Source organism: Dromaius novaehollandiae, chromosome 1, assembly GCF_036370855.1.
Source record: "Dromaius novaehollandiae isolate bDroNov1 chromosome 1, bDroNov1.hap1, whole genome shotgun sequence".
In the NCBI taxonomy this organism is placed as follows: Eukaryota; Metazoa; Chordata; class Aves; order Casuariiformes; family Dromaiidae; genus Dromaius; species Dromaius novaehollandiae.
Window position 1 is genome coordinate 87,746,729 of NC_088098.1, and position 17,781 is coordinate 87,764,509.

Below are 17,781 nucleotides of genomic sequence, written 5' to 3' on the forward strand. Positions count from 1 at the left end.
CTGAAAACTGAGCTCTTGCTGCTTAGAAGAGGCCATAATGGAAAGGTCAAGGGTGGGAGGAGAAGGACTTCCCTCTGCGGACGCTGTAGAGGGATTGGGGTCCAGACATTTGGCATCCTGTGGCCTGCTCTAGGTGGTTAGACAGGACAGTTTGGTCCCATGTCTGTCTCACTTGGGTCTCCTCACAAGCTGATGAGGCCATTCAAGCCTTCTCACAGATTTCCACGGGAGGCATCCCCTGCTTGAGGAGGCTGCTGGGGCCTCACACACCAACTTCTCAGCCCTGAGTGGCTGTTTTGGCACTGAAGCTGCTGTTTCCAGGCCACACTAAGGGACTGCTTGTAACACGTTGGTTCATGCTGGGAGCCAGGATTGCTGTGAGAGGTGAGAGAAGCTGAAAGGAAGGGAGGGAGGCAGAGAAATGCAGGAGCAGAAACCTCCCTCACTCTGTTCCCCGCGGCTGCCTCCGCATTTTCTATTTACAGCCCTGCTGCCTCCCCTCCTGGCCACAGTGCCGCTGCCGTTGCTGGTTTCCAGGGCTGCTCTGTAATTAAGCATCCTTGTCTCCCATAACTCTCCCACTTCACAAGCTCTGGCAGCTATCAGCACAGGGGTGGGCAAGCAGGGGGATGCTACAGACCAGCAGCAGACATCGTGGCAGATTTTAAGGGCTGTGTTCCCTGGCAATTGCATGAGGATTGCCAGGCACTGGGGATGGCACCTGGCCCCCTACTCCCCTGCCCACTCACTGTCTGAATCTTGCTAGGCACTGGAGATGTCCTTGCTCTGCTGCTCTCCTGCTGGAGGAAGGAGCAGGCTCTCTAGCCCAGACCTGGCTTCAGACACTGTCCTGGGGTCTCTGCCTGCTGCAAGGAGGATAAAGCGAGCCTGACACCTCCTCTAAGCCATGTCTTACTGAAAATAGCTCCGTGCTCTTTCTCCCTCCCCAAATATTTCCCTGGTGCTTCTGCTAGAGGAGACAGACCTCCTTTCTTCAGGCCTCTGCCCAGTCAAGGAACCAAGAGCCCAGTCATTGCTGTCCTGGAGCCTATTCATACCACTGATAGGAGCTGTACTTCCAGGTAATGTCTGGGGACTGCACTGTGCTGAAGCAGGATGCCTCCTCCTGATCTTCTGGGGCCTCTATGCATCTTCCCCAGGTCCTTCCCTTGAGTCTCTGCCCACTGCAGAGGGCAGCTGTGTTGCTGAGCGGGGGCTGTAACCCACCAGGACTGGGAAGTGGGTGCTCCACTGACAACACGCGATCCCTGGAGGTAGAGACCACACTCAGCATCACTGCAGGGTCAGCCGCCCTCCAAGTGGCACCTCGCTTACTGCACAGGGCCTCTGTGGACTGGAGGTGGCCCCAGGCCCATCAGCAAGCAGACACGTGCCTGTGGCAGCTGTCGCAGGGCCTGTGCTCATGAGAGGCAGAATGACATCTATTTTTGCTCCTGTGCTGAGTGCAGGAGGAAGAAGTCTCTTCATCCTTGTTATTATAGATGGCTTGTCAGACCCTTCTTCCAGGGTGATCATCTCCAATTAATTACACATGGAGGCTCTTGGGCTGGGCGGGCAAGGAAGACTTGACTGAAGAGGTGATATATTCTTATGGTCCTGAAATTAAAGACTCATAAACTCATCAGTACAGCAAAATGTCTTATACAAACCTCATCTGCTTCCAGCTAGAGCTTCAGCCCTTGCTGATGGCTTCTCTGTTATCAGATGCTTTTTCTCTGTTGTCCTCTCAGCAGAGACAGAGGCTGCCAGCACTCAGTGAAATACTGCTTTTCTCCACCAGGACTCGCTCCCTGCCTCACAGGAGAAGCTCCATGAGTTGCTCCTTTTTCTTCTGGCTTTCTGACACATTGAGTGCCTGGCGCAGTCCCTTCCCATCACCACTCCTTGATCTGTCTCTCTTGCCCACCTGCTCACACTGACTTCCCATCCTTCCAACCTGCTTCCAGCCCTGCCTCCTTCCCCAGGACCCCCTTTCCTTCTCACTCTCTGACGAGGCACTAGAGCAGAGGAGCACATTGGACGAGGGGCAGAGGAGATGGAAGGAATTGATGGGAACAATTAAATCAAAGAACACATAAAAACTATACAGCCACATCAAAACACACGGAAATCACCCCAGCAAGGGGCTGAAAAACAAGCACAAGTTATTGCTGGCCCCTGTGATTTCCTGGGAAAGAGAGCACTTCAGAAAGACATAATCAAAGTGCCTCCCAAAGCTGGGATTCCCCCCAGCTAAGTGCTTTTCTAACCTGCAATAAATTGTCCCATCACAAAAAGAAATCAGGCAACTGCCTACTGGAAGTGGCTGTCAATACAGATGTCTGGCAGCAAGCTAGAGCATTCCCTTGCCTCCCCTAGAAGAACAAGGAACTTTTCTAGAGTTGGCATGTCTGGGCTGGGAATTAGGACTCCATACCCTCTGGCTCTGCACTCCTTTGTGGGCCTGCGCCTGCTGGTTATTGCAATTTTGTGTGCCTTTGCAACATGCTATACGAGAGAACTGGCCCAAGGCTGCGGGCACCAGGGTGGTGGTGGGAAAGCACTTGTGGAGCTGCTGGGCTTCACTGGGCTCCATGGGCCCACAGTCTAGACTGGGCATGGCAGCACTGGATGAGCTGTGCTCATTCAAGTGCAAGCCTAGGTGCAAGGGGGCCAGTCAGCTTAAGTTAGAGATGCCTCCTGCACCCTCCTAAAGGGATGTGACTTTGTAGGTGGCAGTTTAATTAGGAGCAATGCACAACTGGAAATTGCCAGGAAGAATAATCCTGAAACAAGCAGCCACTCATTTTGGTGTCATGTAATGGAGTAGAGTTGTTCCCTTGGTTTATTCCTGCTTTGATCCTCAGAGGCAGAATTGAGCCTCTATTAAGGGCTGCTGTGTCTCCAAGCGCATATCGTGCTCAGTGAATAATAGACCATTCAGTGACACGTTCCACATTGATCCAAAGCCCAGCATGCTCAGGGAGTGACCAGAATACAAGCAAAACCATCTTCAACTTCAGATCAATCCGCACAAGGGATCTGGCAGGGGAACAAATGTCATTCTCTCCTCTGGGAATCTGTCCTGCATTTCTGTGGCTCCTGGGTAGAGCTCCAGTGACAGGAAAGAAGATGCTCTAGGGCAGCCAGTCCAGTTTGAGGTCCAAAGTCCCTTGATGGCTGCAGAGTCTGTGAGGGTTCAACAAACAAGCAAGAAAACAAGCCCAGGGTGACTCATTTTCTGAATGCCAGAGGGACATCGTTTAATATCTACAGCATGCACTGGTCAAGTCTGCATTATGGCCTGCCTTGGCTGAAGAGATGGTTGATTTCCCAGTTAGGTTGCCTAAGGAAGGATGCCAGAACAAGCACTCTGATCCTCTCATGCATCATCTAAGCCTTGGTAAAGTGATCCAGAAAGTAGGAGCTTTCTGAGCCCTTCCTAACCCAAGGGACAGTCCGTGAACTGTGTCCTCTGCTAGTGGTAGGGGACTCAATCTAGCCAGGTTAGTGCACTGTGAACACACACTGGTTTAGTTGAATGCATTCATTAACCAAAACATCAGGGCAATGGTCAGACACACCTACAGTGAAGGCTTGTGCCAGTGTCCTTAGATTGATTTGGACCCATTTGGCCACATCAGGATGAGTTATTTAAGCCTGAAATGTTTTCCTTCCAATGCCTTTTTCTGCTTTGCTAGTTCCTTTCTGGTGTGACATATTGCATGTGAATAAATATCACACAAATGAGGTCAGAGACTCAGCTTAGCATTACCCCGTGTTTGCCGGATACACAGCAGAAACTGTAAGACGAGGTAGAGAGACATTATTCACTCCTCTATAATAAGATTTCTCTTCTGCCAGACATCAGGACCTCCATGGCAAAATGGAGGATGGAGAAGACTGTCCTGGCCAAATGTGGATTACTTATAGCCATTTGAGTTGGCGAGCTTGCTTGTGGATAACTAAAAGTTATGGTAACAGTAACTGTGAGTGCAGCAAATGTGGAAGGAGAGGGAGATTTTTCCCATGTTAAAGAGGAGGGTTGGGATGAAATAAAAGAACTGAGAATAATCCTGCCTCTTCCAGGATTTTTGTGACAGTTCTTTCCTGCTGCCCAGGCAGTACAGTGGAGAAAAACAAATGGCCTAACTATGAAGAGCTGGAGCAATGAGGGGGGAGGAATATGAGGGAAGACAGGAAAAGGCAGGGTGAGGAGAGACTGAGCAGAACCAGAAATTGTGGCTAGGATTAAGAGATTGGGCAAGAAGGGGACACAGGGTCAGAAGAAGGGATCAGGATGGAAATTTAGAGCTAGTTGCCTTAAAAAGAGATGGGTAAATGAAGACAGAAGGCAGGTGAAGCAGGGGCTGGGAGCTCTGAGGTACCTGGCTGCTGCTCCCACAGCTTGGTGAGGAGGGAGGGGGATGCAGATGCTACTGCATGTGCTCATGGCTCAGCCCTTGCAGTTCAGAATTGCTGCTCCAGTGAAGACAGAAACCGAGATCCCATCCATGTGTCAGAAATGCAGGACTGCTCTGAAATGTAGGTGAAGTGGTGTAAGTGCATTCTGCAGGTTAAAAGGTCTCAGCTGTCCTGATGTTCCCTGGAAAGCTTTTTCTTGCCAGCTTCCTTTTTTAATGTTATTTGTTCTGTCATCATTTTCCTGGAGCTGAGAACTGTGTGATCTGATCTACAGAAGCACAAACAACATGCACAGCACTGGGACCACCAAAGATAAGGCTGTCAGTGTCTGTCCTTGGGCTTCCAGAGCTAGTATTTAGGCCTCTAGTTTTTGCACCCAAAAGGCAACAGCAGTACCACTTGGAGTGGCATATGCTGAGAGATGAATCTCTCAGGCTCAGTGACGAATGCAGTAGAAAGCACACAGAGAACGACCCATCAGGTGTTCTGGAACCACAGAAAGATGAAGCCAAAGATGTAAATGTGAAGGAGTAAGTAGTGGCACAATACAGAGAGCAGCATCCTTTCTCTGCACCAGAGGGGCAACTGGTGGAAAAGTAGCACATGTTCATGAAATGATAGCATAAATCCAAGCATCTGTCCAGAGGGTGGATGAAGGAAGGGGCTGGTGCTTCCTGACTTCTTAGCTGACTGGGTGGTTGCTGTCATTTGTTTTCTTCTTCTGTGATAATTGCACGTTGTTTCTCTGCACGGTTCGCTGCACAAATGATTTCACGTACCCACCCGAGCTATGCATTATTATATTTTTTTAAAATATGCAAAATTGTATGCGAATCCATGTGACGTCTTATGCAAATTGCTTCTTATGTTACTGTGCCTATTTGAAATTAATTTGAGTACGATCACAGCTCTGGCTCTGAAGCCATTGTTTAGACTGAGCAGTCACCCAGCTTCCCTGATCCTTCCAGTTATCTCAGGAGCAGCAGCCCGAGCCTCCCCCGCCTGCCTCAGCCTTGATCCAGAGGCGACATCCGCTGGAGGTGACATGGCTTAGCTCAAGGTCACCTTCCAGGCCTCTCTGCTGAGTTTGCCAGTTAGTGCAGTCAGGGAACAAGTATTTAACAAGGAAGATGGCACACAGTCCCACCAAACACATGTCCTAGGAGGGCCTGCAGACATGCACCCACTGGGAGTGATTTTTAATCCCTGCAGAGCCAGGCTACACTCTGACCAGTGATCTACCATCCAGAGGCTCATTAGCTCAGTAAAATGTCCTAAGGCATCTAGGCTCAGAAAAAAACACTGGTGTTGCAATGTCAGGAATTAAACTTGTTTCCTGGAAAAGTTTTTCTTAAAGATCTGCCTTTCCTGGTGGTGGATCTGCAGATACAGGTTCTACATACGGGAGCCCCATGTTCTTAAAAGATCAGATTCCATTAAAAACACCTAGGAAACACACCAGCCATAACACAGACAGCAATACACTATTTAGATTAATCACTAAACACATACAAGCCATTTCAGCAACATTCCTCATGCTAATTTTCCCTTTTTTCTTCTTCTTGGTTATGAGTCAGCAGCTAGGCTTGAAACCCCTAACCTTCATCATTGAGGAAGATGTAGACGTCACTCCAGCAATGCCTTAATCTTCTATAAGAAAGAGAAAAGAAACAGTCAACCACAGAATTTGCTATAACTCCCATTTTATCCTCAGCTTGTATAATCCATTGAGACCTGGCACTGGAATATTTCATGTGAGGATTTCTGCTTTGGACAACTGAGCGCGCAGGCTGGTACCTAGCGACACCATAGTCTAGGGTGACCAGGAGCTGCGTGCTGTTTCACCGGGCTGTGGGTGCTGGGCTGGTCTCCACCTCTAGCCATGGGAGGGAGCAAGACAGGGGGTGCTGCTAGGAGAGATGCTGCTGATTCACTCCAGGATGCAGCTGCACGTCTAGCCTGAGGCTGCCCCAGGAGAACTACAATCGCCTTTCTCCTTGGTTCCCAGGGTATCCCCTTGTCTCAGCACTGCAGGTCTGCATCTCATGGCTCTTGGTTCTCAGGAGATTTCAGCATGTGGCTCATGGGCTGGTTGGCCCCCAGCAGAGCAAGCAGTCAGAGCTGCTTGAGGTTGGGGCTGGACCTGGGGAAACAGGACTACCTCAGAGCCCAAAAGCGCCTAGCTCACAAAAGTGCCTGCTTTCCTGGGTTACAGCATGAAGGAGCCCTCTTCTGCGCATCAGAAAACATGTAATATCTACACGAAGCCTAGTTGTCACCTGAGGTGCATGGGCCTGGGCCTGCCTGTCACATATGGTTGTCTCCAATTCCCATGCTAGCTCTCTGCTCACAGGAGGTGGCAGTACAGCCTCTGGGATGAGTCTTTGCTCCCTGGATAATTACAGCCCTGTAGCACTCTGCAGCCTCCCTTGGGCACCCTTCCCATAGACCCAAACAGCTAGCACCATTCCCAGGCAAGCCCCAGGCATCCTTCTTGGCTTGTGCTGCATTAAGAGCAAAGATGTTATGAAAACGTCCTGCGATTACATAAGAATAGAGGACTGACAGCCATTTCCCAGGCCATGACAGGCAGCCCCATTGCGTACTCCCACTCAGAGACTTCCTGACTCCAGTCTCAAATCAAGCTCAGTCTCCTTTCCTCACTGCTGCTATTCAAAGGCTGTTCCAGATCCTCGCACTGTGGGGTAAGAAGTTCCTTCTAATTTCCAGTCTCAGTGTATTCATGGCCCAGCCTATGATAATTTATCCTTGTGCCAGCGTTGTCCTTAAGTTTAAACTCAATGACAAAACCCTTTGTTAACACAGAGTTAATGTTGCTTAGTGATAGCTCATTCCTTCTCAGAACATTGAGTTCATCAAAACTCAAACTCCTGGAAAAACAGGACATTTAGAGTTGAGGTACACGCCCAGGCAACCTTACCTCTGCTCCTCTGGAGCTGGCAGCTGCCAGCGGGCCTGCCAGCCCTCCAGCTGCGTTTGCTGCATCAGGTATAAAGCATTCTGCAATGAGCGGAGGGGAGCATTATCTGGGACACACTGCAGAATGCCGAGTGTAGTAGGAAGTGAGCAGGGGAGGGGAGAGCAACTCCTTTGGGTGTAGGTTGGGGGGCTGCCTGACTCCCACCTCTGTGATGAAAAGCAAGGTGTTTCTGTCTATGGGATATCCAGGCAATTTCAATGCAGCACATTCAAAGACCAAAGGAAATGATACGATTAGGACATCCTGGGGTAACGATTTCAGCAGGCATCCTTCTCCCTGCAACAGCACTGAAAGCAAATGTTTCTTGTAGGAGTCAGCTCATAAAAGTGCAACCACGTGGCACCAGTCCTCTGGGAAGAACAGCACCAGTGTTCACTGCAGGCACTCCCTAATCTGTTTCAGTACAACATCATTGAGGGGAGCGAGAGGCATTTTCAACGGCAAGTGTAGCTAGCGCAGCAGATTTGGCTCTGCCATAGCTGTGGAGGACTTGCATGCTTCCTGGCAGCAGGAAGCTGTTTGCCCTTTTATGCAGCTGTAGTCATGTTGCTTTACCATGGAGGCTGTTGTGTCTGCAATGAAGGATACCAGCTGGTTGACATGAGCTTCACTCCCATCTTGCACTCTCTATATTATGAACAGGGAATTCAGGCCAGGATTGCCAGCAGGGTCACAGGGATGCTCAACAGACAAGGGCCAGGGCCCAAAATTTTCGCAGTTTTAATACGAGGTGATTGCAGTAGCTTCAAGCATAGAAGAATGGTCAGAGTGGCTCCCACTCCATCTCCCTCCCTGATTCTCTATGCTGTTGCCATTTCCAGCTCATCTTCCTCTCACTGCATTAAGCCATTAATGCCTTAAAAACTCCTAGTGTGTAGAAAGTTGTTTCTTATAGTCATTGCTGCTAGGTACATATATCCTAAGCAGTGCCTTACAGGAGGTTTAGCATGAAATGTAGTCACAGATCAGGCCCTGCCCTAGACAGGCTGCTCAGCATCCTTCTCTCCCAACCAGGCTTTGTGTTGGGCTCCTGATCTCCAGCAGTTTGGTAGTGTCGAGTAGTATTCTTTAAATTTATTGCCTACTTCCTGGAGTTTTTTACACGTGGACTGTCTGCAAGACCTTCCCTTCTCCTAGAATGGGCACTTTGCAGACCTAGAAGGGCAACTCATCATGCTTGCCATGACAAATGGGTGCAGAAAGCTGGAACTAGCTGTCATCTGGCAGGCCTGAAAGGCTCCACTCTGGAAAAAGGAGAGAGGGACCAAGCACAGAGCAATTTGTTAGGCAGCAGCTGCTCCCCAGACAGAGCCAAAGCTTCTGTGACAGATAGATACTCACTCTGTCTGTGAGGCTGGAGGAAACAAAACCCCAGGTGACTGCAGTGCAGAAGATATCCCTAGAAAACACAGGAATCCTTGCTAAAATGAGGCCTGGCGATGATGCAAAAGATTTTCTAGGGACTCTTGAGCATCTAGATGAGACTGATAACAGCCACGAGGATGTGGGGATCATAATACCAGCCTGCCTTGGAGGAGAAGCCCAGTCAGACCAATAGGAATTAGGCACGACAGGAACTTAAATCTGTAAAATGCTCACTGCTCAGGTGACAACTCAGGCAGGAAACATGTCTCAGAGCCTCACATCCCTCAGGGCAGAAACCTGGCAACTTCTGGATCCGCAAATCAGTATTAGAAGTCAGAGGTGCTCCTAGCTGGAAAAAATGTGGCAGTAAGTAATCCTGGAGTACAGCTTCTGGGTCTATCAAGAAGTCCCAGGAATGAGTTCATAACTACTGTCTGCTCAACTTGAACAAGGGAAAAGTACCCAGAAACCATACTGCACTGTAAAGCACCAGGAAAACAAAGACTGAGCCTATAAAATGAACAAAGGACAGTGCTCCATCAAATGGACAGATCTTGTTCATAGATACAGGTAGCTGAACTTGCTTATCTCCAAAACAGAAGAGCCATGTGAAATCCACTTCCTGGGAATGGCCCCTGGTGTCTGCCACCTCAGCAGCCACACCTGGGCAATGTTTCCTGCAGCAGCAATCGGACTGGGCCAAAACTGCACCAGCTGTTTGACAGAATGGGTGATTGTACATTACGGCTCAGCCCTGTGTCCTGAGCCTGTTTACTTAGTACAGATATAGCCACACTTCTGGGACACCAACATAGGAGATGGTAGGCTGGGTCTCAGCTGTGCCCTCTTGCAACAAGGTTAAGACATCTTCCCCATCCCAGGTGGAGGTGGAACGAGACAAGGATCGGTTTGGCACAAGGAAGAAGGACATGGTGGCAGAGAAGCTGTCTGTAACTTGCTCATCAGGAACTGCCACCTCCTGCCACATGACTAACCACCTGCCTCGACCTTCCCTGTTGAGGAAACAGCAGAATGCAGAGAGATGATACGGAATGACAAGCAGTGGAAAGCTTGCAAGATGTGCTGTGATCAGGTAACACTACCGCTGCTGGGCTTAGCTCTTTGCAGACTAGACCATGAAGAGGACTATGGAGTGATCCTGGGAAATCAGAAAGTTTTCCCCAATGATGTTGTGAACACATCTGAAAAATTACTTCCATCAATATTACATTTATCTGAAACTTGGGCACCCTGCCCAGAGGGATCTGTTCCAGATACTAGCAAAGCTTTGGGATACAGTAAAGAAAGGACTGCAAGAGCAGCTGAAACCTGAAAAGCTGCCCAGAGTGACTCAGCCCAAGTGTGTTACTCTGAAAACCTCTCAGTGTGTCAGAGTCTGCAATGAATCCCGGAGGTATTCGCAGTATACAGGTTTGATGTACATCTGACATTACAGACTGCTACCGTTGTAGCAGACTTTCCTTCCAAGCTTTTGGCATTTATTCAAGGCATTCCTGGCAGCCCCTCTTAGCCCAGGATCCTGACCAAAGACTGCTTGGGTAGCACTGCATTTTATCGTGACTCTTTCTGCCTCCTTCCCCTTCAGCCTGCCACAGCCCCAAGCCCCTCATCTCTTTTCCCATCCCTTTCAGGTAGTAGTTGTACGTAGGAACAAGCTTCCTCTCTAATATATATTTCTTACATGAAAAAACTCCTCTAAGATCAATTTGTCAGGAAGATCATGTTAGGCTGATGTAACTCCCGTCTCTGACAGGATAACTGGCCTAGCAGACTGGGGGGGAAGTAGTGGATGTGATATGTCTTGACTTTAAGGTTTTTGTTACACTGAAAAGCGTGAAGTTCTCATAAACAAACCGGGAAACAAACACAGTTGAGATGAAATTGCCAAAAGGTGCATACCATTGCCGAAAAGTGTACATAACTGGTTTGGGAAGACTGAGCTGTCAGAGTGGAAAGGCATTTCCAGCGGGGCTGCGGAATCAACAGATCATCAGCGAAAGTTTAGGTTGAATGGTAGGATAAGCTATTTAACTAGCCACTAATAAAATGCTGGACTCGATTGGCCTAGGGATTCCTCTCACTGTCACTGGAGGCTGCTGAGAACAGGTTCAACAAATATCTGTCAGGGATGATCTGTGTTTACTTAATCTTGTCTCTGGATCAGAAAGATGAATTAGATGATTGCCTGAGGTCTCGTCCCAATTTCATTTCCCCCAATTAAATTAAACAAACCTCAGAAATCATTGGCAGAAGCAAACCGCAGCAAGCTCTATTCAATGCCTCCCCTCCGCCCAGTCAGATGTTAGACTAGAGCTAACTCTGCTGGGTAGAAACCAGTTCAGGACCCATTACCTGTCCCCCTGAGTGCTGAAAACTAGCAAGATGAAACCTTTCAGCTGTGCTATCTGCGCAGGTGCGTGTAGTACGTTTAGTTCAGAAGGACTTTTGTGCAGCTCTCCAGAGACCCAAGATTTTTTTGAGACGCTGGTTTTTAATTTTGCTTCCTCAAAGGGCTTACAGGAGCTGGGTGTTACGTGGGAGAAACACCAAGCAATTGCCAACACAGAGAACACAAGAGTTTGGCTTGATCTCTTATCCTTTAAGAAAAGAACTCATTGGGGGATGAATTAGGAAAATGTGGGCTTGCATTCAGCATCTCTTTTCTCATAATGATATGCTGCTTGTCATGCTAAACTGCTTTGCTTTCCAAGGAGGCGCACCAATTGCAGGGAGAGGTAAATAAGCACCTGGACTTGCAGGGTCTTTAAAAAAAAATTAAAGTCTGAAGAGAAAGGGCCTCCCCAGCTCAATTATGGCTGAGCTGCTTCTCTTCTACAACAGCTCATTTCACAGGGAACATCCCCACCCATCAAACAGATTTCTAGAGAGACATTCACCTATTTCAGCCTTTTCCTAAGCTAAAGAAGTGAACCTTTCTCCATGTCTGCTCACACTAGGAACTGGGGGGAGACATACAGACAGACAGTGTTATTATGGCTTCTATATGCTGCTGCTAGCCTCGAGCTCACTTCCAAATATGGGTGACAAATTGTGTAGAGCATCCTAAATGAAATTAACGTAATGATCTCTTTAAGACTGTTGTCTTTGTGATCATGTCACATTGGTGCTTCATAAGCATCCTGTGAATGATAAATGCACCCAGATCTGTCTTCTCTTCTGTCATTTCTAACCACTGAATCTCTGTGTAGAGCAGAAATTCCTGGTAACAGCAGTGAAGAACAGGATCTTACATTTCTCTGTTCCAGCCTGTGAGTAATTCTCCTAAATGCATTTAATCAGCAAACTTCCTTTTTTCACGCTGCTTTTTTTGCTGAGCTGGAGCCATTACTGTGAACAGAATTATTCCCAAGGCCAGTGACATTCCTCCACTGTGACAGTTCCCTTTTGACTCAACTCATCATCTCCCTGTTCCCAGTGTTTTACCCACCTACTAATTCCTTTTGCTTCAGTTTATCTAGCTGCTTTCCATTCCTCACTGAATCAAATGCCCTACCAAAATCCAGCCATATTAGGTCGACCGATTTCCTTTTTTTTTTTTTTTTTTTTAATCCAGGTAAGGAAAAGGAGGTAAAGAAAAGGATCAAGTTACTAGCACACATTGCTTTTGTTGATAAACCCATTCTGGGATTCCATTTTCCACTTACTGCTGTGGCTTTAATTTTGTTTTCCTCTGTAATTTGTTCTTAACCTTACACTCTATTGAGACCACACTAATGGGTGTGCAGCTGCCCAGTGTACTTTGTTTTCTCTGTTCCTGAAATATAGCTCCGTTTTTTCCAGTCCTGGAGTTCTTACCTTGAATTTGATGGATCAGCTGCAAATTTTTGCTCCCAAAACTGCAGTTTCCCAGGTCAGTTTTGAAAAAAAACAAATATGGAGGTGAGCTGGTGAGCTCCAGTCTTGATGTGTTACAGCTTCTTGATTTTTACTTCTGCTCTGATACGATAACTTGCTTTGCTCCACCCTCTCTTCTATCCTTTTCTCCTCCCTTTTTCAGCATCTTCCTTCTTATTGAGAAATGATATGAAACAGCTGTAAAGACCCAGAAAGGTGCTTCTGCAATGCTCTGGAGAGCACTGAAGGTGGCATGAGGAGGAGCACATCACCCAAGCATCCACTGCCATGATCTAATCGTGGATTAAATGTTACAGTTTAGGCTAATGGACTAAGTGGTTAGTGACAATTCTTAAGAAGCGGGAACCTGTGAAGTGACTGTAGAACTTCTGGATGAGAATAAAGATTCCCTGAAAGGCATTGTTATGTATTCTGACTGCACACAAACACACAGACACCTAAGCCAAGAATGCAAAGGAGTTATTAAAGTTTCTCTGCTTCCGAAGACGCCAAGGTGGGGAGGTGGGGAGGAAGACTCTTCTCATTGAGTTAAATGGCATTTCTGTGACTGCTGCAGTTCAGAAGAATTTGCATGTCACAGCTTAGGGGGTCGCCCATAAACCAAACAGATCTTCCTGTCCTTGGAACAGAAGTAAGATGGGTTGAGGAGGGCTACAGAGTGTGGCAAGCCAGCTGGAGAAGAGCTGTTCACGTGCAAGGACTTTACAGAGGCTAACATTGCTGTCATCATAGCTGCATTTCCACAGAATGAAACAGGCACACTACACTTCTGGCTTCCAGTGTTATGAACATACCGAGCATTTGCTCATGGCAGATCAGCAGCACAAACCAAGATCTCTGACTCACAAAAAGATTTAGGTGGGAGGGGACTTCTAGAAGTCTCTAGTCCAATCCCCTACTTGCAGCAGGGTAATTGCCAAACTAGATGAGGTTGCTCAGGGCCTTGTCCATGCAACTTCTCAACATCTCCAAGGGCGGAGATTCCCCAGCCTCTCTGGGCACCTGTTCCACTGCTGAACTACTCTCAAGGGGAAGAAGTTTTTCCTTATATATAGTCAGTGTCACTTGTTGCAAATTGTGTCCACTGTCTCTCTTCCTTTCTCTGTCTCCCCTTCTCAAAGTCTGGCTTCATCTTCTCTGTAACTTCCCTGTAGATAATGGCTGACAGCAATTGGATGCCTCCTCAGTCTTTGCTTCTCCATACTGAACAAACCCAGCTCCTCCAGACTTATCCCTGAACATCATGTGCTACAGCCCTCCACTGTGGGGTCCTTTTGCTGTACTTGCTCCAGTTTGTCAACATCCATCTTGTACTGGGGAGCCCAGCCTCGGACACAATCTTCCAGATGTGGCCTTGCCCCTCTCAAGTGGAGGGGAATAACCATTTCCCTTGACCTGCCAGCCACACTTTTGATAACACAGCCCAGTTTGCAGGGAGCCTCCATTGCTTTAAGGGCTCACTGTCAACTCATGTTCAAAATGCTTCTTGAGAGTTTTTGTAGTGATCTCTTAAAATCCATTTTGATTCAAGCCTGTTGAGGCTATTGCCACAGAGATGCTATCACCCCACTGGAACAGGTTCTGCCTGCACACATATGGTATGCTTTTGGCTATGGCCATGCAATGGAGATCCCCCTCAGGCACTTCTGATGGGATTGTGACTTTTGTCCTGTGCTGAATGTACTCAGGCACACTTCCTCTGGCTTTCCTGATACACTCGGTGATTCCTTATCCTCCTTCCAAATTATGGGATGTATATTCGTGGTGCATTGGCCAGAGAGTTAAGTAACTGACTGTCCTTACTTCAGCAGCAGACTAAACTCAGCATGTAGCTAAGGTTGATCAATCCCACAACAGTCCTGAGTTACTGAGTTCCTGCCCAACAGAGACTCTGACGTCCCCAGGTCTGGAGCAACCTATTTCTTTCAGTGAAAAAGCTATGGAACATTGTTACATATGCTTCAAATTCCAGAGTATATCCCAGGTATTTGGTTTCTGCTCTTTGCCCTTAAGAGTTGTGGATGAGACTATAAATGCAATGATTCAGGCAGGCCAGCACATGAAAGGTAACGGAGACTATAACTCTCAGTTACTGCATATTTCTGAAACCTTAAACAACGCCAACCAGAGAAGTTACCAAATAGGAAAAGATGCACTCTATTTCCATGCAATGGAAAAAAAGCCAGAAATGATGTGCTGAAACACTCTCTGCTGCGTGCTGCCAGGGGATTTAATCAGTCGATTGCCAAAGAGATGTCAGTTCCCTGAGAGAGTGAGGACAATATGCCTCACTGAGAAACGTATCCATGTTATAGATCAAAATACCAGCTTTGGGATAAACCTGGTATTGTCCCACAAGCAGATGAAAACCTGGGCAAGAATGAACAACCTCCATCCTTAAAATGGGTGTCACTACCTCATCACACTTTCCAAATATATCTCTTCCTCTATGCCTACAGTTCAGCTACCCCTGGCAAATTCAGGTACCAACACAGGCAACCTACTGAACATGTCAGGCCAGGTCTACTAGCCCTAGAAGCCAGCCAAGCAGGATCCCATGACACAAAATACCAGCTATATTGATGAGGCAGCCACCATGAACAGCATGGTTTATATATGGACAGCAGACAAAAGGTGTCCAAGGACACAGCATACAGTGGTGCCACAAGCAGGTGGTCTATAGCTATTACTAGCTAGAAGGTCCAGGGGTGGGCATCTTGTGTTAGGGTATCCAGCAAGGAAAGAGATGAAGAAATCCAGTGAGCAGGAAAAGAAGGGAAGAGCTGAGGTGGGTTTGTGAAGGTCAGATGTGACTGTACAGGATGTAATAAGGATGAGAGATGGAGCGTGCAGCCAGTGTGGAGGTGTGTGTTTGCAGCCCTCCTGGGTCAAAACTGTGTGGAAGAGCTTGTTAGAAAGGTTGCAAGAGAGCAACTGCTATGGTAGCTTTTGTCTCAGCTGGCTTTCTCTACACATTTCCTTTTCTGAGCTTGGCATTAGCTGGTACCCTCAGAGGCAGGTGGGTACCCAGCTGTGCTTCTTGCATGGTTCTGCTCCCTGGAAGGAGGCCCCACTAGCCTCCAGCTATCTCCCCCTCCAGGGCTCATTTACCTCGTGCAGTTGCTTTTGTATTGCTGCTGGCTTATTTTCTTGCCACACAATTTTAAACCTCTTTCTGCCACCCCTTTTCCAACTGGCAGCCTTGCCTAGTCTGCCTGCGCCCTTGGCACACATAGCCCTTGGCTGAACTCTGGAGCTGGTGCAGCGCTGCCATCTCTCCTCATACAGCATCGAGCCCGGAGATGGTATGCTCTCTGAAAGGCAAGAAATTGTACAGATCAGAGACTCCATCAAAGCTGTTGTCTAAAGAAATGAAGCAGTCTGGAAGTAGCCCCTGAGCCTCGGGGACTCCGCTGTGTATATCATGCTACTTTTTTAGGGGGCTGGCTCGTGGCCAAGATGACCTCTGTGCACAAGAACTTGGCAAGGAGGGGAGCTTTCATGCCATTTCTGCCAACCCTGCTCCTCCTACCCTCAAAAGTAGTCATTATAATTGAGGATACCTGGATTTTTACCACCACAGTCCTCAGTCTGTCACAGAATCACAGAACAGCTGAGGCTAGAAGGGACCTTTAGAGATCATCTAGCCCAACCCCTCAGCTCAAGCAGGGTCACCTAGAGTAGGTTGCCCAGGACCCTGTCCAGACAACTTTTGAATATCTCTGAGGATGGAGACTCCACCACCTCTCTGGGCAACCCAATTCCAGTGCTCAGTCACCCTCACAGTAAAAAAGTCTAGCTCAGCTGGTAGATGCTATGAAATGCCAGAAGCTCTAAGAACATACGTGTGGAACACAGGCACACCTCACCAGGGAGAAATGTGTAATGGAGGCCAGGACGCGCTTTACTAGTGAGGAGAAGGCACAAGGACAGGCAGGATGGGACAACAGTGAGCTAGCAAAAAAGGTGATTAGATCAGCTGTACTCTCCAGAGAAATACACCCATGTTTCTTTTATTTTGTCTCCCTCTAGGGAAAGGGGATAAGAGAAATCAAATGTCTGTGACAGATGTTGGTCACACTGCTTCATGTGCTACTGAAGGGTGCTTGACATTGGGGGTGGGGAAGGAACAGAAAGCTCTAGGCATGGTAAGAAAAAAACCCAACCACTTTGTCCCAATTCTCAGCTGGCAATTATGACTTTAGTTTGTCTGGCATAGAAGGTTTTGACAAGCTCTCCCAGTTGCCAAGTCTAAGCCAGCCCTCCTCTTTGAACAGACTCAGTCTTATTTCTTTCTAGGCAGCATGTAGAGGGGAAAGAGGAGAGCTGAAAGGCTAGTGAGGACACTGGGGCAAAGAAGAGGCAAAGGAGACAGCAGCACCAGACCAGATTTCCTCCTCCAAGGCAAGAGATTGAATTCGCTTGCTGTGTTACAGAACAAGGAGAGAAATGTCACCTTCAGAGGTGATCTGACAAACACAGAAATAATTACATAAAGGAAAAAAAAAGGAGATGAGGATTTGTGAATATTTATGAGCAAGTCAAAAACCCAAAATTAACATGGAAATTAATTACCAAACTGATTAGATTGCCAACTCCTTTTATTTAAATAAATCAACAATTGCCTTCATGTGACTTCTGCTGAAGAATGCAGAGCTGATCCTGACTCCTCCCAGGAGGAAGTTTTGTGTTGTCTAGGATGACCCCAGCACCTTTTGGTGACAGATGGACGCTGCTGCTCAAGCAGTCTGCCTTTCAGCCACCAGGAGATTTCCCTTCACCCAGTGCTCCGGATGTTGCGGTTTCATGATCGCCCAAGCCAATCTAACCACTGGCTGCTATAGTTATGCTCTCCCTGGTTCCACCCTCTTACTCATGCTGGCTCTGAAGAGCTGTTCCAGCATGCCAAGCTGGCAGAAAATTCATTTAGCAATTAAAAAAAATGAGTTTTTTCCTAGGTCAAAGCACTGAAATGGCTCAGCTAAGTGCCCAGTAAGCAACAGCACAGGTGAGGAAGGCAACCTAATCTAACTTGGAAGATGTATCTAATGCTGAAGTTAACCCTGCTATGATTGGTGGAATGAAGCAAACGA

The 17,781-nt window shown here is 47.7% G+C and overlaps 1 long non-coding RNA gene across 1 annotated transcript in view; it reads right to left on the reverse strand.

The window, feature by feature from the left end:
• LOC135327259 (uncharacterized) overlaps window positions 1-17,781 on the reverse strand; it is a 19,307-nt gene continuing 1,526 nt past the window's right edge. The window contains exons 2-3 of the long non-coding RNA XR_010387369.1: window positions 4,389-16,002; window positions 1-3,189 (exon numbers count right to left, since the gene is read on the reverse strand). This is a non-coding gene — a long non-coding RNA (uncharacterized LOC135327259). The remainder of the gene's footprint in view (window positions 3,190-4,388; window positions 16,003-17,781) is intronic.